At 38.6% G+C, this 23,922-nt stretch overlaps 1 protein-coding gene across 12 annotated transcripts in view; it reads right to left on the minus strand.

Annotated features, from left to right (window-relative positions):
• Chrm3 (cholinergic receptor muscarinic 3) overlaps window positions 1-23,922 on the minus strand; it is a 429,909-nt gene that overhangs the window by 277,540 nt on the left and 128,447 nt on the right. The window lies entirely within an intron of this gene.

Raw genomic sequence — 23,922 nt, forward strand, 5'->3', positions numbered from 1 at the left:
GAGGAGAAGATACGTAACACAATTAATGTGGATGCAGAAGGTACTTTATTTCAGATAGTACTAAGAAATGGACAAATGAGACTTAAGGAAAGACAGCTGAAGTCTTACATAGTGGTTATAAATATTGGAGCCTGACCCTCCGAGTTCAAATCTCTACTCAGACATCTGTGAGCTTCAGGACTCTGGGAGAAGTACTTCTCAGTGCTTTGGTTTCCTTCTCTGTAAAATGGTGATAATACCTACCTTGTGGTGTTTTTGTGAAGTTGCCCACTTTAGGTGTTTTGCAAAGATTAACTTATAATAAGTTGATTATATGTATAAAATACTTAGAGGAATGTTTGCCACAGAGCGCATACTAAGTAACCGTTAACTATTGTTAAGGACTGATTGCAGTTTAAAAGGTACAAAATATAAAATATTTTGAATTGCATAGCAAATATTAAAAGCAGGAGAATTTAGTTTAGGAGGAAGAAAGCCCACATTTTGCTTTTGGAGTATGGAATTATGTTATTGGATGAAAGGGAAAGTGAAAACTTCCCAACATTTTTGTCTTCTTGTCAAGAAGAAGGGGTCCATTAGTGAACGTGGAAACTGCTAAGGTGGAGTCTAAACCCCAACTGTGTGAGTGCAGGGATTACACAGGGCTGTTCTAAGTGAACTCCAGCATCCTGACTTGAAATGAATGGCCTTTATAGCTCCTGAAAGAATCCACAAGTGAAAACACTTAGCTATAACTTGTGGCCTTGTACATAAAATGCAGAACTATAGAAGCTTCTGCAATTCTTGAAAGTGACACAGGCCATTCCAATGTTCCAAAAGCAGTGTAATTTCCAAATATTGAGACCCAGTATGCTTGATATTTCATAATTTATTGTATAATAGATTAGCATAGCAATAGATGCCATGAAGAAAGGCCAGGGAGTCTTTGAGAACCTGTATCGGTTTCACAAACCCAGGGTATGTCAAACTAACTTCCTTATTTTTCTAGACAGACTTGGAAAACTTTGTAATCTAGGGAATTGTAGAATATAATAAATCCAAGGGTCACCAAGGTTTGTCATGATGTATTTCGCCCATTCACTTTATCATTCATTCAACACATATTTAATAAGTGCTAAATTATGACATAATGTAGTCTAATTCCTTTATTTGAAGTGAGGTAAGATAATCATTCTATTAAATGTAATAACAGAACAGTGAAATATTTAAAAGTAAAGTCAATAGGATCTAGTTCTTTAATAGAAAGGGTGTGCCAACTTTCTATTCATCACCTTATAAAGAGAAAAGGTGTATTTTGGGTTATGGGTTTAAGGGTCCAGTCCATGATAAGAAGATCAATTGTTTTTAGTCATCTGATCGGGGTGCTGGATGACAATGGCAGGGGCACACAGCAGAACAGGGAATGAAAAAGAATGAGTAGAGGCCAAGGTGTCCCTTGGAAGGCACACCACTATGACCTAAAAACCTCTCACTAGGGTCTCATCCTTTAAAGGTTTCATCATCTTCCAGTAAAGCTACCCTAGGGACTAAGCTTTTAGCACATGAGCCTCTGGGGGACATTCAAGATTCAAGTGATAGCAGGGCAGCTGAGGAAGTCTGGGGTTGCTGCAAGTTTCTCCACTGAGGCATTGGTGCAGATTAATGACTCTCAAGGTTCTATCAGGAAGTGCTAAGTTGGCTGCATAAGAATTACTTGGGGAGCTCATTATAGCCACATCTTCTCAACAGATGATCTTCTGGAGATCCTCAGTCAGGGATTAGGTGGGGTACTAGTGACTGGTAGTGTAAAATACTCTTCTTTATTTGGTGGCACTGGGGTTTGAACTCAGGGCCTCACGCTTGCTAGGCAGGTGCTTCAGCACTTGAGTCACTCCTCCAGCCCTGTAAAATACCGTTAAGGCAGTTTTGATATCCATTTAAGCTTGAGAACAGCTGGAAAAATAGTAATTAATGAAGGGCACAATTTGGGATAATATGATTAGTTATTAGCATCAGCATCAAGACCTATGGGTTTGGGGAAATCCAATCACCTTCTAAAGAATAAGAGAAGTTATATACTAATGCCAAAGACTATCATTGAAGTACGATGAAGTGCCTTTTCTGGGATTTCCCTCTGACTCTGTGGGGCAAATTTTTGAATTTTGCTCTTAGGGTAATTTTTTTCCTTTTTTGATTTTTGGAAAAAGTTCAATTATTCAGAACAAAATAAGGTCAATAAGATGTCAGTGTACCACTGAAATACATGCAGTGTACCTCTGTGAAAATCCAGCCAATAGTCCTGATAAATGTAAAATACAAATATAATATAGAAAATATTTAAACGTCCACAAAATTTTTTAGGAAATTACAGAGCGACTAGACACTGATTCATGAACTTATTTAAGATAAATACGTACATAGTTGGAGCTGTATATTACTGGGATGTGCCAAAGGCCTAACTGGCCTTCTACAGAGATGGATAATCTTCTGTGTGATATGATTCTGGGGCTCGCAGGAGCCTACTCATTAAAGGATTTCATTTCTTTGGTTCACTGTAGACATTTAAAGACAAACCACTAGAGTTCCATTTCGCAGGCTTACAGCACTGACCATTACAAAAACGCACACACCCTGGGGAGGAATGACATAATAAGCCTTCTGGGATATTAATGTTTTCACATTATTAAGTCTGTCACTTCTTTCATGAGCAGGATTTTTGCAGAAGTGTATTGACTCTTGTGGGCTCAGAAGGCCTGTGAGGGACACTACAGGGGACACCCAGGACAAGGGACCTGAGGATGCTGCAAACAGGAATTATAAGATAATCCTTAATTTGGGAGTACTTGAAATGGCAAGGAATACATAAATCTGATGAGAAGAAAATTTGGAAAAATGTTATATTTAAATTTGACTCATTTTATGCAGAATTATTCAGTAGAACCAGCACCAATACAGCAAAATCATTAAGCAGTCTGTGCTCTTCATCCCCTATCCTGAAACCCAGAAGCTGTGGTTAACACTGCGAGAACACATGCAACCCATCATTCTGCAACAGTGAGCAGAGCTGGGGGGACCGTGGGTGGGTAGGGGGTGCATGGCAGTAGAATGTTGGCCATTTGGTCCCATGCATGGACCAAGTATCATCAGATCCAGTTTCATGCATGTGGTCAGTTCCACACCATCTAAGCTGGGAGCCAGTGGCTCACCCCTGCAATCCTAGTTATTTGGGAGGCTGAGATCAGGAGCATCATGGTTCGAGGTCAGACCCTGGGAAATAGTTTGTGAGACCCATCTACAAACATAACCAGAACAAAAACGGACTGGACTGGGGCTGTTGCTCAAGCTTTGCAAATGAGAAGGACTGAGTTCAAATTCTAATCCCACCAAAAAAAAAACCCCAAACCAAAACAAAGACAAAACTCCCATCTAGTAAAATCATTCAAGGACTTTAGGGAGAATATGGCTTAGGGAAAAGAATTTCTCAGCACATGCCAGGAAACCAGAGCCAATTTTTTGACTCCAGGGTGCATGAGTGTTAAATTAGTCACAGTAACTTCATGTAGAATCTCTCCTCTTGAATATGTCTCAGCCTCCTCATCTGTTTTTATTGTCATCTCAAGGAAGGCCATCAATAAACTGTGTTCTAAAACTCGTTCTATCATTGGAAAGATACAAGCAGAGATTACAAGTGAAAGAAAGGAAGGTGTCAGCAAAAGTTAGGAAAGACTTGGCATTGAATGGTCATAAGAAAACAGTAACCATGAAAGAAGACAGCCACGTAACGGGAAGGAATGTGGGGCTGAAAAGCCCATGTGGGGCCACTGGGGTCAAAGGTACACAGAGGATTTGTAGGGCTAGGGCTAGAAGACCCTCAGAATGCCTGAGAATCCTTTGGAAGCTGGGGAAATAACAGGATGTGCAACTAGGTAAAGCAGAAGGTGAGAATGTTTTAAGTAGAAGGTACTAAAAGTACAGGCTAAATCCTATAAGGGCTAGAAATAATCCCAGGCAAGTAGGGGATACATGAAAAGAGTTCATTTTTCTCTGCTTTGCTTTAAAATAGCATTACTGTGTTTTTCTCAGAAATAAAAATAATCCCACCGGATATATGTATCTCATATGTATTCCAGATTACATCCACTGGAACTTCGTTCACTGTCACTATTTACTTAACTATTTTGACTAGGGGAACATTATTGTGTCAAAATGACACATAAAAACCATTAATGCTCAGAACAAGGACATGTCATGCTAAGAGCTTAATGGAAGCAGAAGCTCAGCACTGGAAATAATGGCTTTAAAGGGCAACGGAGATGAACAAAAAGATATGAATTTGCTCACTGCTGATGACTTTTAATCACTGATGGACAGAGGCTGCAAAACTGCATCATCGTGATGTAAATGTATTCTGAACTAGGACACCCCCTTCAACATGACCTTCATCAGTATCACATTGCAAACAAAAATTTACTGACACACAGTCTACAAATGAGGATTCAAGGTCTTCAGCGACAGGCAGAAAGTAACACTGGGTCTCCACTAAGCGCATGAAAAGAGGGCTGAATTGTGACATCTTTCCCATCGGAATCAGAATCTCTTGTCCATGTGCTCACGTCAGCTCAGGGATTCTCCAGCAGTCACTGTGAAAACCCTGTGGGGCTCAAAATCATCCTGGGTAAAGGATTATTTCCTCTTACCATCTGCATCTGGACTTTCTTGCTTCTGGGTAAGTCCTAGCTTGCAGCTTGCCTAAGCTTTTGGTAGTAAATGGTTAAAACAGCACTTTAGATCACATTCAAGTTAAGATGGGCAGCGCTGTAACTTTGTAGTAGAATGTGAATTAAGGTTATTTAGATGCATGCCAATTGCTTAGCACCCCATCTGGCATGGAGGTTTCATAGTTCAATGGCAGGACATACTGCTTGACCAGTACACAGGAAGGGTGAATTCTAGTGACAAGAAAGAAGCAAATGCTCATTTATTTACTTGCTGCTTATGAATGAGTGCAACAGTGACTTCTAAGAGAAAAGGATCCAGAACTCCACTGGCTCACATTCATGCTGGGCACCTGGAGACTTCTCGGATGAGCTGGGATTGCACTGACAGGAGAGGGGAATGAAGCTCGGGAGACAGAGTTCATTGTAAGAGAAGACAGAAGCAACGTCTGACAATGTAGCACTCTGAGGGGCCCAAGGGAAATTACTGTGGGAAGAAAAGGCAGCTGGTGGCAACTTTGTCCTGACCTAGCCATTCTAAAACAAGCAGGTATCCATGGTGATCCCCAGAGGCATGAGGAAACATGGATGCAGGTCCAAGACTGCTTTACTCCAAGTGACCTGGGTCTCAAGGTGCTCTGCAATTTTACAGGCATGTGCATCTTAATCCATTTTAGGTACTTGATAGTCAATGGGCCTTTTTAAATTTGTTGACTTCAGTTCTAAGAAATGTTTTTGTATGGTGCCCTTTTAAAACCTTTTCCCCGCAATTATCCTCACACCAACTTTCTGGAACGCCATGGTAGAGGCTTTCTTCACCTGCCAGGTGCTCCCCACTCCTATCTGCTCTTCCTCACATGCAAGGATTGGGAAAGTCTAATGCATGGGTGCATCCTGGCCACTCACTGTAAGGAGATCTCATACTTGGTCACCTTTTCATCTGGTGGCCCCTTATTGTCATTATTTTTAAGTCATTTCTCTGGGTAAATTCAGCTTATCCAGAGAACTCCCTAGGCCAATCTATTCCAGCCAGCTTTGGTCATCTGGTGCTCAGGGGGGAGGAGACTGGCCATGGGGGCTCTTGGTTCACTCTGCAGATTTTCACATAAACCCTTATAATAATCCCAGTGCCTTCTTCTCCTCCCATCTTCCAGAATGACCAGTATTCCTTATCAGACAAGGTGGAGCTTGAGCTTACTTCTTGTTTTTTCTGCTTGCAAGCAATTTTCCCTATCAAAGAAGAATGAAAACATCTCTACTTTATCCCAAAGCTAGAGATTCAGAACTTTTTTTTTTTTCATTTTTCTTTTATTATTCATATGTGCATACATGGCTTGGTTCATTTCTCCCCCCTGCCCCCACCCCCTCCCTTACCACCCACTCCACCCCCTCCCGCTCCCCCCCCTCAATACCCAGCAGAAACTATTTTGCCCTTATCTCCAATTTTGTTGTAGAGAGAGTATAAGCAATAATAGGAAGGACCAAGGGTTTTTGCTGGTTGAGATAAGGATAGCTATACAGGGCATTGACTCACATTGATTTCCTGTGCGTGGCTGTTACCTTCTAGGTTAATTCTTTTTGATCTAACCTTTTCTCTAGTTCCTGGTCCCCTTTTCCTATTGGCCTCAGTTGCTTTAAGGTATCTGCTTTAGTTTCTCTGCATTAAGGGCAACAAATGCTAGCTAGTTTTTTAGGTGTCTTACCTATCCTCACCCCTCCCTTGTGTGCTCTCGCTTTTATCATGTGCTCATAGTCCAATCCCCTTGGAACCCTCTTACACTGTTGGTGGGAATGTAGACTAGTACAACCACTCTGGAAAAAAACTTGGAGGCTACTTAAAAAGCTGGACATCGATCTACCATTTGATCCAGCAATACCACTCTTGGGGATATACCCAAAAGACTGTTACTCCAGAGGCACCTGCACATCCATGTTTATTTCAGCACTATTCACAATAGCCAAGTTATGGAAACAGCCAAGATGCCCCAGCACTGACGAATGGATTAAGAAAATGTGGTATCTATACACAATGGAATTTTATGCAGCCATGAAGAAGAATGAAATGTTATCATTCGCTGGTAAATGGATGGAATTGGAGAACATCATTCTGAGTGAGGTTAGCCTGGCCCGAAAGACCAAAAATCGTATGTTCTCCCTCATATGTGGACATTAGATCAAGGGCAAACAGAACTTTTAACAAATGTGCCCTATCCACTCATGTGACCTCAATGTCACTTACTTCTCTCAGCAATTTATCTGTCATTAAATGACCTCAAATTTCCCAGCAAACTCTATAACTTAAGGGAACATCTTACACCATTTCATCATATTTATTTGAAAAGCACTTTCAACTGTCAGTTATTTAAAACAATGGCCACATGGAACTACAACTGATCTGCAAGCGTGACAATAAATTTGAGATCCTCACCAAACTAGTCCTTTCACAAACCACTGCACTATTGCTGGTAATAAACACAAAACAACAAAAGGAAGAGCTTTTCCATATCTCTCACAGGGAGAGTAGGAGCGCCTGTACTTTTCATTTTAAAAGCATCACCCTGACCTTTCTGTTTTGTTGTGGTTTGCCTCCATTGTTTGCTTTTTTTTAAAAGCAAAAAACATAAATTTTCTTTTGGTTTGCTTGGAAAGGAATGAGCAGTCGATTTTAGAAGTGTGGACTTTTTAAGCTGCAACCTATTGGATCAGTTTCAAAAGGCACCCATTTTGCAAATTGCTGTAACTAACCTATTGCCAATACATAAATGTGTTTCCTAAGAATTTGCCTTATCCTGGCATTTGAATTTTTCTTCCTTTCCAACAATTGTAAAAGTCCTTTTGGTAGTTTTTCCTTAGTGACCAGACCATTGGATTCGTATTGTATGGTCATGAAATAAGTCACTTGAGGTGTCCGATAAAGGTGATTAAGATGCCTCTGTCTTTAACTTTCTTGAAGTTTTTATCCATCATCACACCTGCTAAATCCTGTTTATGTTTTCTTCCCACTTTGGCTGTACTGGGGACGTAAACTCAGTGCCTTGCACTTGCTAGGCAAGTGTTCTATCACTTGGGTCACACCCCCAGTCCTTTTGCTTTTAGTTTGCTTTTCATATGCCGCCTGCTGATAACTTTGCTTAGGCTGGCCTCACACAAGTGTGGACCACCATGCCTGGCTTGTTTTTGAGACAGGGTCTCATGCGTTTGTTGGGGCCAGCCTTGAGCCTCTATTCTCCTATCTCTTCTTTCTAAGTAGCTGGGATTATGGGTCTGTGTCACTATACCCAGTTCCCTGTTTACTCTTTCCAAAACAACTGCCAGGTGTGTACTATTTATCCATACATTAGAACAAAGGTAAGCTACTTCTACTGTCACAGTTAATAGGTGGTAGAACTACTATATTTAGAGATGTACATGTATGTACACATAGCACATATTTTTAAATATCACAAATGATGTGATTAGAACTATTATACCAATGCGTTCCACTTTTGCTCCTTTAATTATGGTTCCAACACAGCTTTTCTCTTTCAACTCAAGGGCAGAAAGCATGGGGAAAAAATCTCTGATTACCTTTAGAGTAAGAGATATTGGTAGTCAGGAGTTCTGCACAAACAAGTAGCTTCACTTCAGTTGCTGTCCTTTACTTTATCAAGCGCTAACTAGTCAGGGTGTTTGGAGCCTACCATTCTCTTGGTCAGTAGAAACTTGCCCTGAAGCATCACAGGGGATTAACTATCAGGTTTGCACCTAGAAGGAGATATGGCCTAGAAAAGCGACCCTTTGGTGGGTTCTGGGAGATGGATAATGGAAGAAAAGAGGGGACAAAGGAAAGTTAAGACTGTAGGCTGAGGATGAGAGGTATATGTTCTGTTTCCTTCTACTTACGTAGTCTTAGAGATGGAAGGGTATGTTGAGAATAAAGAAGAGCACCAAAACGAAGCTGGGTTTTTCTCCTAGTTCTCCACATGAGCTCTGGAAATAGATTGTTCACACCAGCCTGGGGTACACCCACATGTACCCAGGCCATCCAGCACATGCTTGGACAACGGACACCTTGCAGCTGACTTTTCCTGGGCTGCCTTCCGTTCCTGGGAGGTCTGTTCCTGTTCACAATGGTTGAAAGGTAGGTTCAAGACAGCCAGAGCAGGCCATCTCAGAAAGCAGAGGGAACAGCAAATAGCATGAGCTCAGACGAGCCCCAAATGGGACAATGTGCAAACTTGCAGAGAACCCACCAGCTGGTGCTACAAAGAGGTGGAGTCAGTCAGGGTAATCCACAGGCTCTGACCACACCAAACCAGAGCAGCCTGTACATCACCACAATCCACATTTCATCCTTAAACATCAACAATGCAATTGTGTGTGTTGGGAAGATGGGAAGACAGGATCTGGGAGCCCAAAGGAGACAACCACAGGTCCTCTTATCTGTGACACACATTTCAAGTTCCACAATATAAAAGAAGCCACACTTTCAACTCCACAAACAGAAACAATCTTGGCTTGTGGGGTGGAAGGATGTTTGAGACTGATGATTCCCCCAAAGAATGAGCACCATTTAAGGCCCTGTTAAAATTACTGCTTCAGTAGTGAAGAGGTCTGGTAGAGATGAACCAGTGTGGGTTGCAATACACAAGTGCATGGGAGCAACACTAGGAATCTCTCTGTATAGCTATCTTTATCCCAAGCTAGCAAAAATGATATATCGTTCTTATTATCTCTTATGCTTTCTGTTCAATAAAACTGCACAAGAAGAGGGCAAAACAGGTTCTGCCTAGAAACGGGGGTGGGGGGGCTGGGGGGGCATTGGAGGTGGGGGGAGGGGGCACAAACAATGTATACACATGTAAGTAAATATAAAAATGATGAAATAAAAGGAGAAAATAAAATCAAAGAAAAAAGTACTGCTTCAAGATAAATTCTAATAGTTCTTACCTAAAAACAGTAGGTTGGAGTCAAAAAGGAAATGTATGTTATCTGTCTGCTGTATTATGTTGAGAAAATGAATTGGCCATTTGATAAATAATGTGTGAATTTTACTGCATCACATAGGATTTTATCAAGCTGTTTTTAAAATACAAAGCAAGGGTCTAAGGAAAACTTAATCAGTTTTAATGAAGTCATAGATAGGATAAATAGGCCCCACTGGTAATTCTTAAACATTTTTTGATAGGGTGCTTCCAACTGTATTTTTGACAAGGGCAATTATAAAATTTTAGCAAAGATTAATTATATATTTTTGAGATACCTAGTGATATTTAATTCCTCTATTCAATCATTCACATAAATGATGGTTTTCTTAGAATAAGTTCTTAAGTCATTCTGGAATAAAGATCCAGATTCAGCTAATTTAGCTGTATACTAATTTGGTAAATTTCTGTAGAGAATGTGTGGAGTTATCATTGAGAAAATATTAGCACCCAGACACATCACATGTCTTTGCTATTCGTGATCAGTGAAAGCAATCACATTTGTAACCAGGAGAAAGACATGCTTTGTGGACATCATGTTGGCGTCATTTCTCTGCCACTGGACTTATAGTTCCATAAACCTGTAGGAATCTGACACTGCTCTCCAGCCAAAAACTCAATATGGATTTGAAAACATTTCTCCATGAAAATCAGGTCAAAGAATCCTTTTCTAAATTCCTTTCAAGTCTATATTCCTGGGAGAACTAGTCATGTTTCAGGTTATTAAAAATCCCACAGAATTTGACAGAAATTTAGGATACAGAATTAAATAAATAACCTGGATCCAAGTGATTCTTGATAGAAAATAAGCATACAGAGAAGAACTTCTAGCAAAATGAACTAGAATTAGGTATCTCAGATGAACATAACACAAAAGATATAATGTGCTTTAATCACTACAGTTTTTCCCTTTCCATTAGCAAGTATAATTGCTGCCACTTAAGGAACTGATATGTCTGTGCTGCTCCTATTACTAGGATAAATTGGTAGAGCAATGCCTTCTGAAGTGAGTAATGTCTTGCTGGATATCAGTAATTCACTTAAACTGGCCGACATAATAACAGATGCAATGACACAACCTGGGGTCCACAGAAACATCTATAGCTTGGTCTTCTCTTTTAGCCATGCTTCTGAATCAAAATTAAAGATGTGTGGAATCAAAGCAGTGTTTGCCTATGTGATGTTTTAGTGGGTGTCAAATTTACTCAGTTTGAAATGCTATAACGAATAAGCCCAGAACAGACTTGTTATTTTATCTTCTTAATTTCTTTACCATATTAACAAATTACCTTAACACGAAGAGAATGATCACCAGACAACAAAATAAAAGCAACATGAATTTTTCACCCATTTGTGGAACTTCTATAAAGTCCACTAACAAGTATTTAAATTTATTTCCAACACACGTAACAAAGACCATTTAAGCAAAATGTGTCAAGAAACTTAAAATAAATTTCTAATTAAAGAAATTGGTTTTTGCTGAAATATTTAAATATTTGATTTTTACAACATTTAACTAGCACAGAGCAAAAATGTTTCATAATAGGACCTCAGTAATTGAAAGTAATTTGAGTAAAAAGCTAATTTTTAACCTCAAATACCTCCTATTATACACTGTGATAGTTATGATTAGTTTTATTCAATTCTAGTTAACTCCTGGGTTCCAACACTGTCTACAAAGTACATTAGATTTAAATCCGCTGGAGAAGAGGCAGGACATGTTACAGTACATGAGATGAGCACTGCCTCAATTAGTAAGACCACTCCAGAGTATTAATCCCGCGAGCCTGCACAGGTTGTCTCCATTGGAAAAGGGCTATTTGCAGGTATTTGCAGAGGGGATTAAGTTAAGGACTTTTATTCTGAATTTCCAGTTGTACCCTCAAGGCCATCCTTTCTATTCTCCTAAGAAAGATTTGACCCTCACAGAGGAGAAAAGATGTGAACAGGGAGGCAGGGATTAGCGAGATGCAGTAAGAAACCCAAGAAAGCCTGCATCCCCCTGAAGCTGGAAGAGACCAGGAACTCATTCTTCCCCCTGCCTCTAGAGGGCGAGCACCCTGTTAAGAATTTGACTGAGGACTTCTGATCTCCAGAACTGCAAGTGAATAAATGTCTGCCACTTGGAATCTACTTAGAATCAAGGAGAATCTCATATGAATAGAGGAATACCCTTTAATTAAAGTGTTCTCACACACTTTCTGTCTAGCTGCTCCTTAATGATCCTGGAGCATCATAGAGGCAAAAATTCTAGTGAAAAATGCATTTTGTTATTTAAAAATATGGTTAATGGAAGTGGTTAGGCTATATGGTTCTATTAACAAGCTCAAGACTGGAAAATGGTTTGAAATACTTATGCAATATTTTGAGTGTAATATGGAATTAATTTCTCTATGTCACCCAGGGAAATGAAAATCTTTCTTTGATCACATTTAAATTTTTTGGGATAATTAAACTATAAAAGAGAATCCTGCCTGTAGGTAACTAAATAGCAAGATTAAAATATTTTTCCAGACATATTTTAAAATTATGTAATATTGTCCATCCCAATTCTCCCATCTTCTGGAGATTCTAATTTCTATAGATACCGTGTCTTACTGTTTCCTTATTTGGAACGGTCAGGTGTAATATTATAAAATATAATGTGTGTCCTACTATGTGTTGGGCTTCTAGACTACTTTGTCAATATTTAGCTAAAATCTTCATTGTTCTTTACAACTAATTCTAAGTATTGATTTCAACATGCTATACTTGTTCTGAATGATGTAGGCAGAAACTTGTTTCCACTTATCATTACACTACTTAAAATTCTTCATTCTAGGATAATTTCTAAGTATTTAAACTTAGAAGCCTATGCATGATCTCATCAAAGATTGTCTGAGCTGGCTAAGAATTGAGCTTCTAAAAAAAATCATGGTTTTTGCTATTAAATTTGTTCAGGAATCTGCTACACGAAAGCCCCTGTGCTTTTTGAACCATTTCCTGTCCTTATTGCAGTGCTCATGAAAAAGAGGATTGTTTTAGCCAAACCAGCTGCTGGGTTACCCAGAATAGTAAATTACCCTAACACTCCTATTTGATGGGATCCTGCCACACTTCGTTTTTTCAAGCAGGATTTCCTCATTTCTCACAACTGTTTGTTTCCATTCTAAATTAGCTTCCTCCGAAGAGCCTCCTATCAGATGTCTGCTTAGCTCTTTACAAAGTCACCACAACTAGAGAACCCCCAGTTCATTAAGCACACCTCTCTTTAATTAAAGTTTAAAACACAAAGTTTTCATTCAAACTTTACCTTCTTGACTTGAGACAGATCACTGCTATAGCACAAAAAAAATGAAGGTTCTGTGAATTCATTTGGAATTCTTCATGATTATTGACATATATCCTTAAATGTTCTGGGTTTTAAAACAACAGTAATGAAAAGGTCACTCATATATTTGGAGAACTAGTAGGAAGGTAATTCGGGCTTCTTTCAATCGTCTTTAGATTTAGCTGTTCTTGCCTTTTTTCAACTTCCCTGACATTGATCATTTGAGAGACATTTGGATGAATCTTTACTGAGCTAACTATTTGAGAAACTTCAGCACTATCATGTCCCCTCTGAGTTGTCCTTGTCCTTTTGACTTAGGCAAGCCTTTGCTACCATTTTTGGTAGTGTCTTAGTATTTAAAAATACTTTTTGCCAAAACAAAAACTCATCATTTTATTTGCTTTTGTGCACACATAAGTGGTCTGCTCCAGAAAATTTTACATGGTGAAATTTCACATAGTGAAATGATACTTTATCATTTGCACATTTTATTATGAATAAGGGAGACAGTTAGCTATCCATCACTAAAATTTATTTGAAAAAATTCAATGTGCTTTGATGCCAATTAAATGGGATACAGCTACACAGTGTGCTGTTTTCCATTAAAGGCTTATTTGGATGGTGCATTAGAACTGGTCAATGGTGAGAAAAATCGGTTCTCCGAAGGGAAAAGGGAAGATCTTGGGCGAGGTTTGTCATAGTCATTGATATAGTGTTACATAGTCTGATTGGTTATTAATGGTCTTCTATAGACTGTGAATAACATACACAGAGTATTTTGCCAATGGGCCCTTTTTACAACTTATAAAAATCATAGCTGGGCACTGGTGGCTCACGCCTGTAATCTTAGCTACTCAGGAGGCAGAGATCAGGAGGTTTGAAGTTAGAGGTCAGCCTGGGAAAATAGTTCCACAAAACCCTATCTCAAAAAACCCTTCACACAAAAACAATGGCTGGTGGAGTGGCTCAAGGTGTAGGCCCTGAGTTCAAACCTCAATACCACAAAAAAAAAAATCATCATAGAAATAGGGAAAGAAAGTCAAAAGGCAAGTGGTAGGTGATGGCTGTTGTGTCATTTGGTACTACATTTATTGCAAATCTACAGAGAGTTTTTATTCATGGAAGCGTGAACATAAGGAGATAAGAAGGTTATATTGGTGGAGGAGGAATGGTAAATGCCCCCTATGATTCTGGGTACAAAAACTCCCTCAACGCTGGGCATGGTGGCTAACGGTGTAATCCCAGCTATGTGGGAGGCATAGGTAATAAGATCTCAGTCTGAACTCAGCCAAGACAAAAACTGTAAGACTCTATCTGAAAAATAACAAAAGCAAAGAGGGCTGGGGACATGGCTTATGTGGTAGAGCACTTGCCTAGTAAGCATAAGGCCCTGAGTTCAAAACCCTAATACTACCAAAAAAATTCACTCAATTCCTATTTCTGAGCATGTTCCAGATGTCCTGCACTGTGTACCCTTCTGTACAGGATTACAGAGGAGATTTCAGGGGGGACACAGAGTCTAACTAGGCACGGAAGGATAAACCCATGGACAGCAAATAATCTCAGTTTAATTTCTTTGACAGTACATAAAGCAAGGTGACTTGAAATTCTTTCAGGGGGCAAACACTTCCACATTATTGAGGTGGAAGAGAAGGGGAAAGCCTTGTAGACAAAGAAGACATAGGCTAGTCCAACAGCCCAGCGACACAAAAGAGCTCAAAGTGTTGTATGGGAAGTCCACCAAAGACAAGAGGTACAAGAGAGGGCATGGCTGCACAGGAGTTTTAAGAATTTCTTGAAATCCGATATTGTACAGCTTCCTATTCCCACTGGAAATGAGTCTGGATTTTAATTCCAAGGCAAAGGGAGACTTCTACACAGAGAGTAAAATACTCAGACGTGTATTAGAAAGAAACTCCAATGTAAAGGGCAATGACATACCAGGAGAGACTAACACTAGAATTTAATTAAGCAGCTTATTTCAGTGGTTGAGCTATAAAAACACAGTGGCAAACAGTAGTGATGTCAAGGCAAAGGAGGGTATAGTTTTAGAGGAAGTTTTAACAGCACTGACAGAGAACTTGGACGTAAGGATTAGTTTTGCTCAGCAGCCAGCTGGACAAAGAAGTTTGTCCAGCAATGCAATCAGGTTGCCTTTATCAAATGTGCAAGCAAAAAGAAACACAGTAAAGAAAGACGACAGCCTCTCCTGCTTAAGTAGGCTTCACCCTGATCTGCACATGGACTTTGGCCCAGGCACGAACAAAAGAGTGAGATTGAGTCTGTGATGCTGTTACTTTCTGAAATAAAGAAAATGTCTTATTAATCTATCCTAAGGTTGTAATGGATCTCCCAAAGAAATTAATACATAATAGAATTCAACTCAATTTAATTAACATTCATTTGCTTCCTTCTATGCATTCTGCTTTGTATAATCTTCCTGGGAGAAATAATAACAAACCTGGAATAAACTGACAATTCCAAATGCTTTATATATAAGGGTTTCTTCTGCTCATGGCGTCTTACTATTTCTATCTTGCAATTTATTATATCTGACTTCTCCATACAGGAGCTGAGAGGCCTCTGACATTTATCTGTTTAATATACTTCGATAGGCTTAATATTAGGAGTGTCAGGTCCTAAATTTGAGCTTTAATATCTTTTCTGTGCTGTTCTTTTCAGGTTGTTGGTACTTAGGGTAGGGACTCACAAATTTTCTGTTAATGATTTTTACTTTTGTGAAAATCTTACTAATTTTTGCTCCCTATGTGAAGTAGGGGGGAAAGGCGAAATTAATATTGAGATGCTGTTTGTGTTTCTCTACAACATTGTGTTTCCCAGTTGTCAAAAAGCCATTAGACATTACCATCACTCTAGGTGTGTACACACATACACACAGTCACACACACACACACCTTTTATTGTAGTACTTGAGGTGGAGCCCTGGGCTTTGTGCTTGCCCCAAGTACAAGGTAGAGCAAGTGCTCTACCAACTGAGCTACACTCTCAGACCTTTTGACTTTTAAAATTTTATTTTCAAGGCAGGGTCTCCTTAACTGGTGCTGAACTTGCAATTCTCCTGCCTCTACTTTCTGAGTATGGGAAATTATAGATGTGTCACCACATCTAAATTAAAGTCTGTATAGTTTTAAAAGCTAAATTAGTATATGAATTATGATTTATGTCTCCAAAATCTTTTGTGCTTCACTTGTATATTAAGCACTGACTTTTACATTTATTGCATGAACACGGAAACCATCTTGGTTTGAGAAAGCCAGCAAAATCATGTATTCAGAGAACCTAAAAGATGTAGGTACATTTTCTCTGCTTCGTGGGCCAGAAAAGAAAATACTTTTAAATGTGCATGCATAGTTATGTTTCTCTTGTCCCCCAAGAGGAAGGGGCCACTTTGTCTATCATTGGAATGTAGTAAACAGAGTGTGACACTAGTAACTTGCTGAGCTTAATAAAAACACCATTAGACTGTACGCACAAAAAAATCACTAAACATGATTGATTTACTCTCCAGTTAGAAAACTGGCTCAGAAGAGCACATTACTACATTTACTTTTCTGATATTTGAATTGTTCTTTGTCACAAGCTCCTATGTGCACATCTACACTGCCTTCCTAAGTCAGGAATGCATAGCAATCAATGGCTCTACTTCCACAGCCACATGTGTTAGTAATAGCTCTGCACTTTGTGTTGCTCCATGCTTCAGGGCCAATGCGATTTAAACTTTGATTAAACAATAAAAAAAAAATCCCCCAGTTTGCTTGTCTTCCTTTGTGTGGCGATGCTAGGATTTTCCTGTCATCACTCATTAGCCATCTCAGTGCACACCAGTGAGGGTATGCACACCAGTATTGGGGATTTCTGCTTTACATTCTATAACATCTACAAACATTGTTGGAATGAGTGAAGAAAGTAAGATCAGAAACACATGAACCCCTTTAAAAGTGACATTTTATCAAACACTTCTTTTTTTTTTTTTTAGTAATGATCACAATATGAAGTTTCAGTGAGTAAAAATGTCAAACTCTACTTGAACACTATGCTTTAAAGAAAGTTTAGTGCAAGAATTCTTTTTGCCAAAAAGAAAAAGGAGTTCTTTTTGTTTAAAATCAAATTTACTGGGATGACCGTGTGGCTTGGGGGTAGAGCACTTGCCTAGCCTGTGTGATGCTCTGGGTTGGATCCTCAGCCCTACAAAAAAATTAAATTTGCTTCTATTTGTATTTACATATATTCAATGTTTCCTCTTTCTTCACACACAGACACATTCTGATCCATTACTTTTCACATATCCCTTTACCCCAACTCACACCTCCAAGAGCTACTTCTGGAGCACTGCATATGGTAATCCACCTTCTGTCTGAAGAAGAAGACAATGATGCTGACCTTTTCACAGTTCCTGTGAATATCCAGTGATGATTCGGCAGTGAAACCCACTGCATAGTTGCAAACTCAGTAGATGACAACCATCGTTATTAAATTTCAACAGGCTACTCTATGTCCTTTAGCTTGGAGTGGAAAGGATAAGTAAGAGTAATAAGAGGAAGTCTGAGTGACTAAATTACACTATATTTACAGGTAATGTCCCAAGGAAAAACCCCAGTGAAAAATGAATAGACACCAAAACAATGAAAGACAGGAATATAATACAGGTCATGTATACAGGAGGGTATACTAGGAGGGGAGGGTAAAGGAAGAGGGGAAAGGAGGGTGAATATGGTTGATGTACTTCATATACATGTACAAATATGGAACATTTCAAGAAGGCAAGTGGAGGAAGAGGGAGATTAATGGAGGGGATTGACCAAACCAAGGTACAGTATATGTCTATATGGAAATGTCACAATGAAATCCCCTCTGCAGCTATCATTTACCAATAAAACCTTTTTTATTTTAAATAAAATAGTCACCAAGACATTTTAATCTTCAAACACATAAAACACAGATGTGAAAAGTTCTTTAGTCTAGTTTACCTTTGGGAATAATAAAAAAATGCCCACTTCTTTCAAGAACACACTGTTCTACCCACTTGAGCATAATGGAACTTCAGTTATGTGATAATGCCTACATGACACCATTGTATTTCTGCTTTTACAAAGGGATGGATGTTCTCGATATATAATTCATTCAAAGATTACCCCATTTTGCTTTTGACATGCACATGCTTGTGCATGTCAGCCCATTTTCCTCTCTTAAAACTGTCCTTGTTAGCTTAATGCTTCCCACTGACCTACCTACAGCTATGTGTGACAGCTGAGCTCCTGGAGATAACTTGTGCTATGTATAATCTATCTCCTCTGCCTATACTGACCTCACTGTACATGACCAATATAAACTAAGCAACCAGAATGAGTGTTAAACCTTAAAACACCACTTCAGTGGTCTTTTTTTTCCTTAAAATTACACGATTCAAGTATATTCATTCAATTGAATAATTGCAAGTTCTCCTTTGAGTGATAGTCAGATGCTCATTTTTTCATGTAGAGTTTTTCTTTGTAGTTTTGTTATTTCTCACTGTATTTTTAAACAAATACCTCAAGCCTACAAAAACATTTGGGAAGGTTTTTTTTGATGGTGCTGGGGTTTGAACTCAGGATCTTGCATTTGCTAGACAGGTGCTCTACCACTTGAGCCATGCCTCCAGCCCTAAAGATGCCGTATTTTTTTTTTTTTTTGGCAGTACTGGGGTTTGAACTCAGGACCTCCTGCTTGCTAGACAGGTGCTGTACCACTTGAGCCACTTGGCCAGCCCCAAGAACATTTAATTATATTTTACATACACATTTTCCATCGTTACCAAGTCAGATTAATAATAGAGTCTTCCTTGACACATGAAATACATATTTAGGTATTTAAATAAAGCATTCATGCATATGATTAATATTCAGCATAAGTATGTATATATAAATAAATGTATGCTTTCATATGTGTACGTTTTAAGTAGTTTATGAAAGTCTGGAGTGTTAGAAAAAAGCAGTTGCAATAAATACTGTAGTTATTACAATAAAATAAAACCTTAGGAAGTAATTCCTTTCTTGCTCTTTTACTGAAGTCATTCCAACCTCAGATAACATGAGGTCAGATAATGTCATATCTTTGTTGAAATGCTATTTCTAAAAATAGTATACTTAGTGGTAAAATAATAAAGTAATTATCAGAGTCAGTTACACGTTTTCAAGACTCCTGTTATCATTTTGCTAAAAGAGCTTAAAATGATATAAACCTTGTGGGTAGGTAAAAAGTTACCACTTTTCATTTTTCTGGTTATATTTTTTACAGGCTTCTGCCAGTAACAACTTTAAGGTAATATCCATATCAAAAGACGTTTCATTGCAATCTCTGTACCGTGACAAATGCAATTATTTCTGTTCAGTCTAAGAGCACAGGTTGTTATCAATCATCATAACCATTAATTTAATCAGTGACTATTTGCTTAATGACAGACACTGGGAAAACAAGAATGCATGTGACAGGGACTCTTTTCCACAAGCAGACAGTCTAATGGGACAGATGATTCATAACCCAATGACTGCAAAAATAATTAAGTCTCTTCTATAATACAGGCATGTATACATAAGTAGAGGTGAAAAGGGGTGAGGGAGAGTCAGTTTTAAGAGGAAGATGAAGGAGCCAGAGGTGGGTGGCTCATGCCTGAAATCCCAGCTACTTAGGAGGCTGAGATTGGGAGGATCGCTGTTCAAGCTCAGCCCTGGCAAATAGTTCAGAAGACCACATCTTCAAAATAACCAGAGCAGACTGGACTGGTCGTGTGGTTCAAGCAGTAGAGCTCCTGCTTTGCAACATGAAATCCTGAGTTCAAACCCCTGTCCCACCAAAAACAAAATAAACAAATAAAAAACAGAGGAAGAAGATGGAAGAGGTTTTCATAGATGACAGCACATCTAGCTGGGCTTCGAAGAAAGAGCAGACATCTGACCGATGAGTAGCATGTCTAATCTTGAGAAGCCTCCTGTGGTTCCGACCCACGCAAAAGGCTGGGGGGCTTCTTGATCAGCATTAAGGTGAGAGGTCTACAGCAGACATCCGAGAGAGGGTCTCAGACTCCTTTTTGGGTCACTCATGACTCATTAATTTCACTGTCAGTCACTCTTCAGCAAGCTGAAAGGACATTAAGGGACTCACCTTCCAGTTGCCCACAATATAGTCTATTCCTAGCCTTATTTCCCTTCTCTTACCTGGGCTCACCATGTCTGTCTACCCTTAAAATAATGTCACAATGTACCCCAGCACAACAAGACTATGATAATACGAATAAACGTAAAAAAAGGAAAGAAAACTGGGCACTATGTGAGCCAACCTAATTAGGTATAAATGTTGACTGTGCATGTGTTATATGCATGTTTAATCTAAAACTTTATTTTTAACTGATTCTGCAAACTTTTTAAAGGGTACAATATGATATTTTTATTCATGTATACATTTTGTAATGATCAAATCAAGGTGCATAGCATATTCATCACCTCAAATCTTTATCATTTCTTTGTGGTGAAACATTCAAAGTCACCTCCTCTACCTATTTATTTTGAAATATATAATATTTTCTTTCCCTCCTCCCCCTTCTCTTCCTCCTGTTCCTCCTTCTTTTTGGTTTAGTTACTTTTGGGATAGGATCTTGCATTTTTCCCCAGGACCAGCCAAGGACTGCTATCCCTCTACCTACAACTCCTAAGTAGCTGGGATTAGGAGCATGAACTGCCTTGCCCAGCTATGATTCTTGATTATAATTTTGTTGTTTTGAAGATCAATAAATGCTTCAGAAATTAGTTGGCAGTACACAAAAAAATCCCATTGATAAAGATTTCATCTATCTTCTGTCTCCAAATAACTTTTGGCCCCTATGACTCTGCCAAACTCTGACCCTATGACATTGAATGAAGCTCTTTACTCCTCTTAAGTGTTTAGAGACACTCCTTCACAGAAGCATTCTATTGATATTGGGTTGACTTTATTGGTTTCCTTTAGTAGGAAACTTCTAAAGTTGCTAATCATTTTTTTTTTGTGGTACTGGGACTTGAACTCAGGGCCTTTGCCTGAACCACTCCACCAACCCAATTTTTGAAGAGTTTTTTGAGATAGGGTCTTGCAAACTATTTGCCTGGGCTGGCTTCAAATGGTGATCCTCCTGATCTCTGCCTCCTGAGTAGCTTGGATTATAGGACTGAGCCACAGGTGCCCAGCTAAAGTTGCAAATAATTTTAAGGGAAACACAACAAATAAATAATAGCCTATAAAACCCAGAAAATAAGTAGGAATCAATAAGCATCTGTCTGTTTAGTAAGACTGGCATTCCACCCCCATGACTTGCTTTATATTCTAAATTCTAATATGAGACTTCAACAAATGTGATTATTGGGAACACTGAGGGATTAGAGGTGTGAATGAAGCAGGGCCTGGGGAGGCAGGAACAGGGACATCTGTCCCTCATGTTCACATTCAGGAACAGCAAAGCAGCAGTCAGGTTTGCACCAGGAGCATGGTGTGTGCGTTCTTTTACACTCCAGAGCCTCCTCCACAAGCACTGCTGGTGGTTCACAATGGGAGAAAGTGCTGAAGCTAGAGCTACTGCAAAGATAAACAGGAACAAATGGGCAAAGCAGACCAAGGTAACAACACAGACTGAAGTAGAAATAATTCAGACTGAATTTACATGAGAAACACACACTGGCTGCTGATATGGGTGGATCCAGAGATGAGGAAACCAAACGTGGTAGTTGTTTCCAGGGGTTTATCATTAACGTGGGAGGGAGCAAGACTTGGCTTTCTGGTGTGAGCCAGCTGTGTGAGCCAGGCAATGGCTAGGCTAGAGAAATGGACACAAAGCCTGCGCCCACGCTCTTGACTCTGTTCCTGCCCTGGTTATCAGTACTTCACACCTTGGAAAAAAATCATGACTCATTTGGAAAATGCCACCCATTATTAACCACTGAATTTTGTCCAATACAAGCCAAAGGGACAATGTCTTGTGTTGGCTCAGAGCAAGACCAGTGTAGAATCTGAGATGGAGCATGTGGCTGGGAAGGAAAGGCTCAAGCCTTCACTTCTCATTAGCTTTTACATGTATTCTACATTCCCACCTCGTCTTGTTTGGTGCCATTCTCTCCTATGAAAAGGAAGTCATTTTAATGTGGAAACAGTCTAAACTTCATAACAAATAAAACATTCATTTGATATTCTCTGATAGGCCTGAGAAAGTCAATTGCTTTTTGTCATTTTTTGGAAAATCAGGATGCCATATTTAAGTTATGTATGCATTTGGTACTTTGATCTAAATTACTCACTCATCTTTTTTTTTCTTAATTCTGGATAGTATAAAAAAAATCTTACAACTGAGCATATTTCTTAACGCTTCTAAATATAATATATGGCAAAAGTAGTTCCAAATTCAGAGGATCACTGACTTATATTACTTAAAAATAATACTGTATGATAATTTGTCTTTATAATTATGTCTTTATATCTTCCAATGAAGGTGACTGCTACTAGTCCTTGCCAGAGGCTGTGGGTAAGCACCCTAACAAAAAGCAGTATGGAGTATATTATAATTATTTCCATTTTGTTTCAGAGAAATGAAGACTTCTAAAGGGTCAATAACCGCTCTAGGCCCCACAATTAATTGATAAATGACTTTGAACGTAGGGCTTACAATTCTAAAATTTGTTCAAAATGATAACTCAATACTCCCAAGAAACTGACTGATAACTTACGAAGGTAGTATAGTGTTCCTTAAGCTTCACTCTATTAACTTAGTAATACAGACTGTGTGATAAGGGAAGATTTCTTATTACAAACCCTATTTCACACATGAAAAAACCAAGGAACAGAGAGGTCATATGGTTTGTTCAACTTTGCAAAGCTGGAAAAATAAGATAAACAAGTTACACTCTTAGACTGATTGGAGAACCTACATGTACAAACCTAGCAAAGCTACAACATCAGCAATATATTAGAAACCACATGTTATCTCTTATTAATATTTTTGTTTTGTTTGTATGCAAGCTTTTCATTCATGTGATAGACCCTTGTTCTGAGAAAGAAATATATATTTTATTTCTGCAAAAGATTTTACAAGCTCACTTCATTGTATAGACCTGGTTAAATACTAACTCTTAAAACTATAGTGGGAAAGGCTTTCTCAGTGCTACTGAATATTTTTGGTAACGTTACATTCTATTTTTTTTCATTTTAAATAGACTCACTATCATCATTTAGCTGATAAGAATGGTCATAAAAGATATCAAAGAGATTTCAATAGACACAGGAATTAAATACTGTATTAAAATGAATGAACAATGTCTGGTGGAATTCCTACATTGCTTCCTCAGTCCCCTGAAATTAAACTATACACCAAAGTTTGTATGAATCTTTCCTCTGCAGGTATAAATATCTAATAAATAAAATCTAATAAGACAGCAAACATCCTACAGGGCAGAAAGTCTTCCTGGCTGGTGGAGATTAGTATGTGCATTGTATGTGAGAAACGTGTTTTCTCATATTTCAATCAAAGATAATTTTATTAAATATATGAAATTAAGGTGGATCATAAATTAAAATTAATTATTTTTAACAGATCTCTTAGGAGGTAAATAACATATAAAACACTTGACTGGATGAACTATTGGAAAAAATGATGGTTGTAACTCTTTCTAGTGTCTTACTTGTAACTTTGGTTAACAAAAGATAAAACCAGCTATGAGCTATGGTCTCACTCAGTAGCTCATATTAGCCAGAACTTATCACCCTCCTGCTTCCCCTTCCTGAGTGCTGGGCTTACAGGCATGTGCTACCACAACTAGCTATAAAAGCATGCATTTTAATGAAGTTTTACAGTTAGCTAATAATTTCACATTCATTACTTCATTACTTCCAAATTTAGGTGACCCAGAAATTAAAAATCTGTGTGATTTCCTTTTTCATAACA

This window comes from Castor canadensis, chromosome 15, assembly GCF_047511655.1.
Source record: "Castor canadensis chromosome 15, mCasCan1.hap1v2, whole genome shotgun sequence".
In the NCBI taxonomy this organism is placed as follows: domain Eukaryota; kingdom Metazoa; phylum Chordata; class Mammalia; order Rodentia; family Castoridae; genus Castor; species Castor canadensis.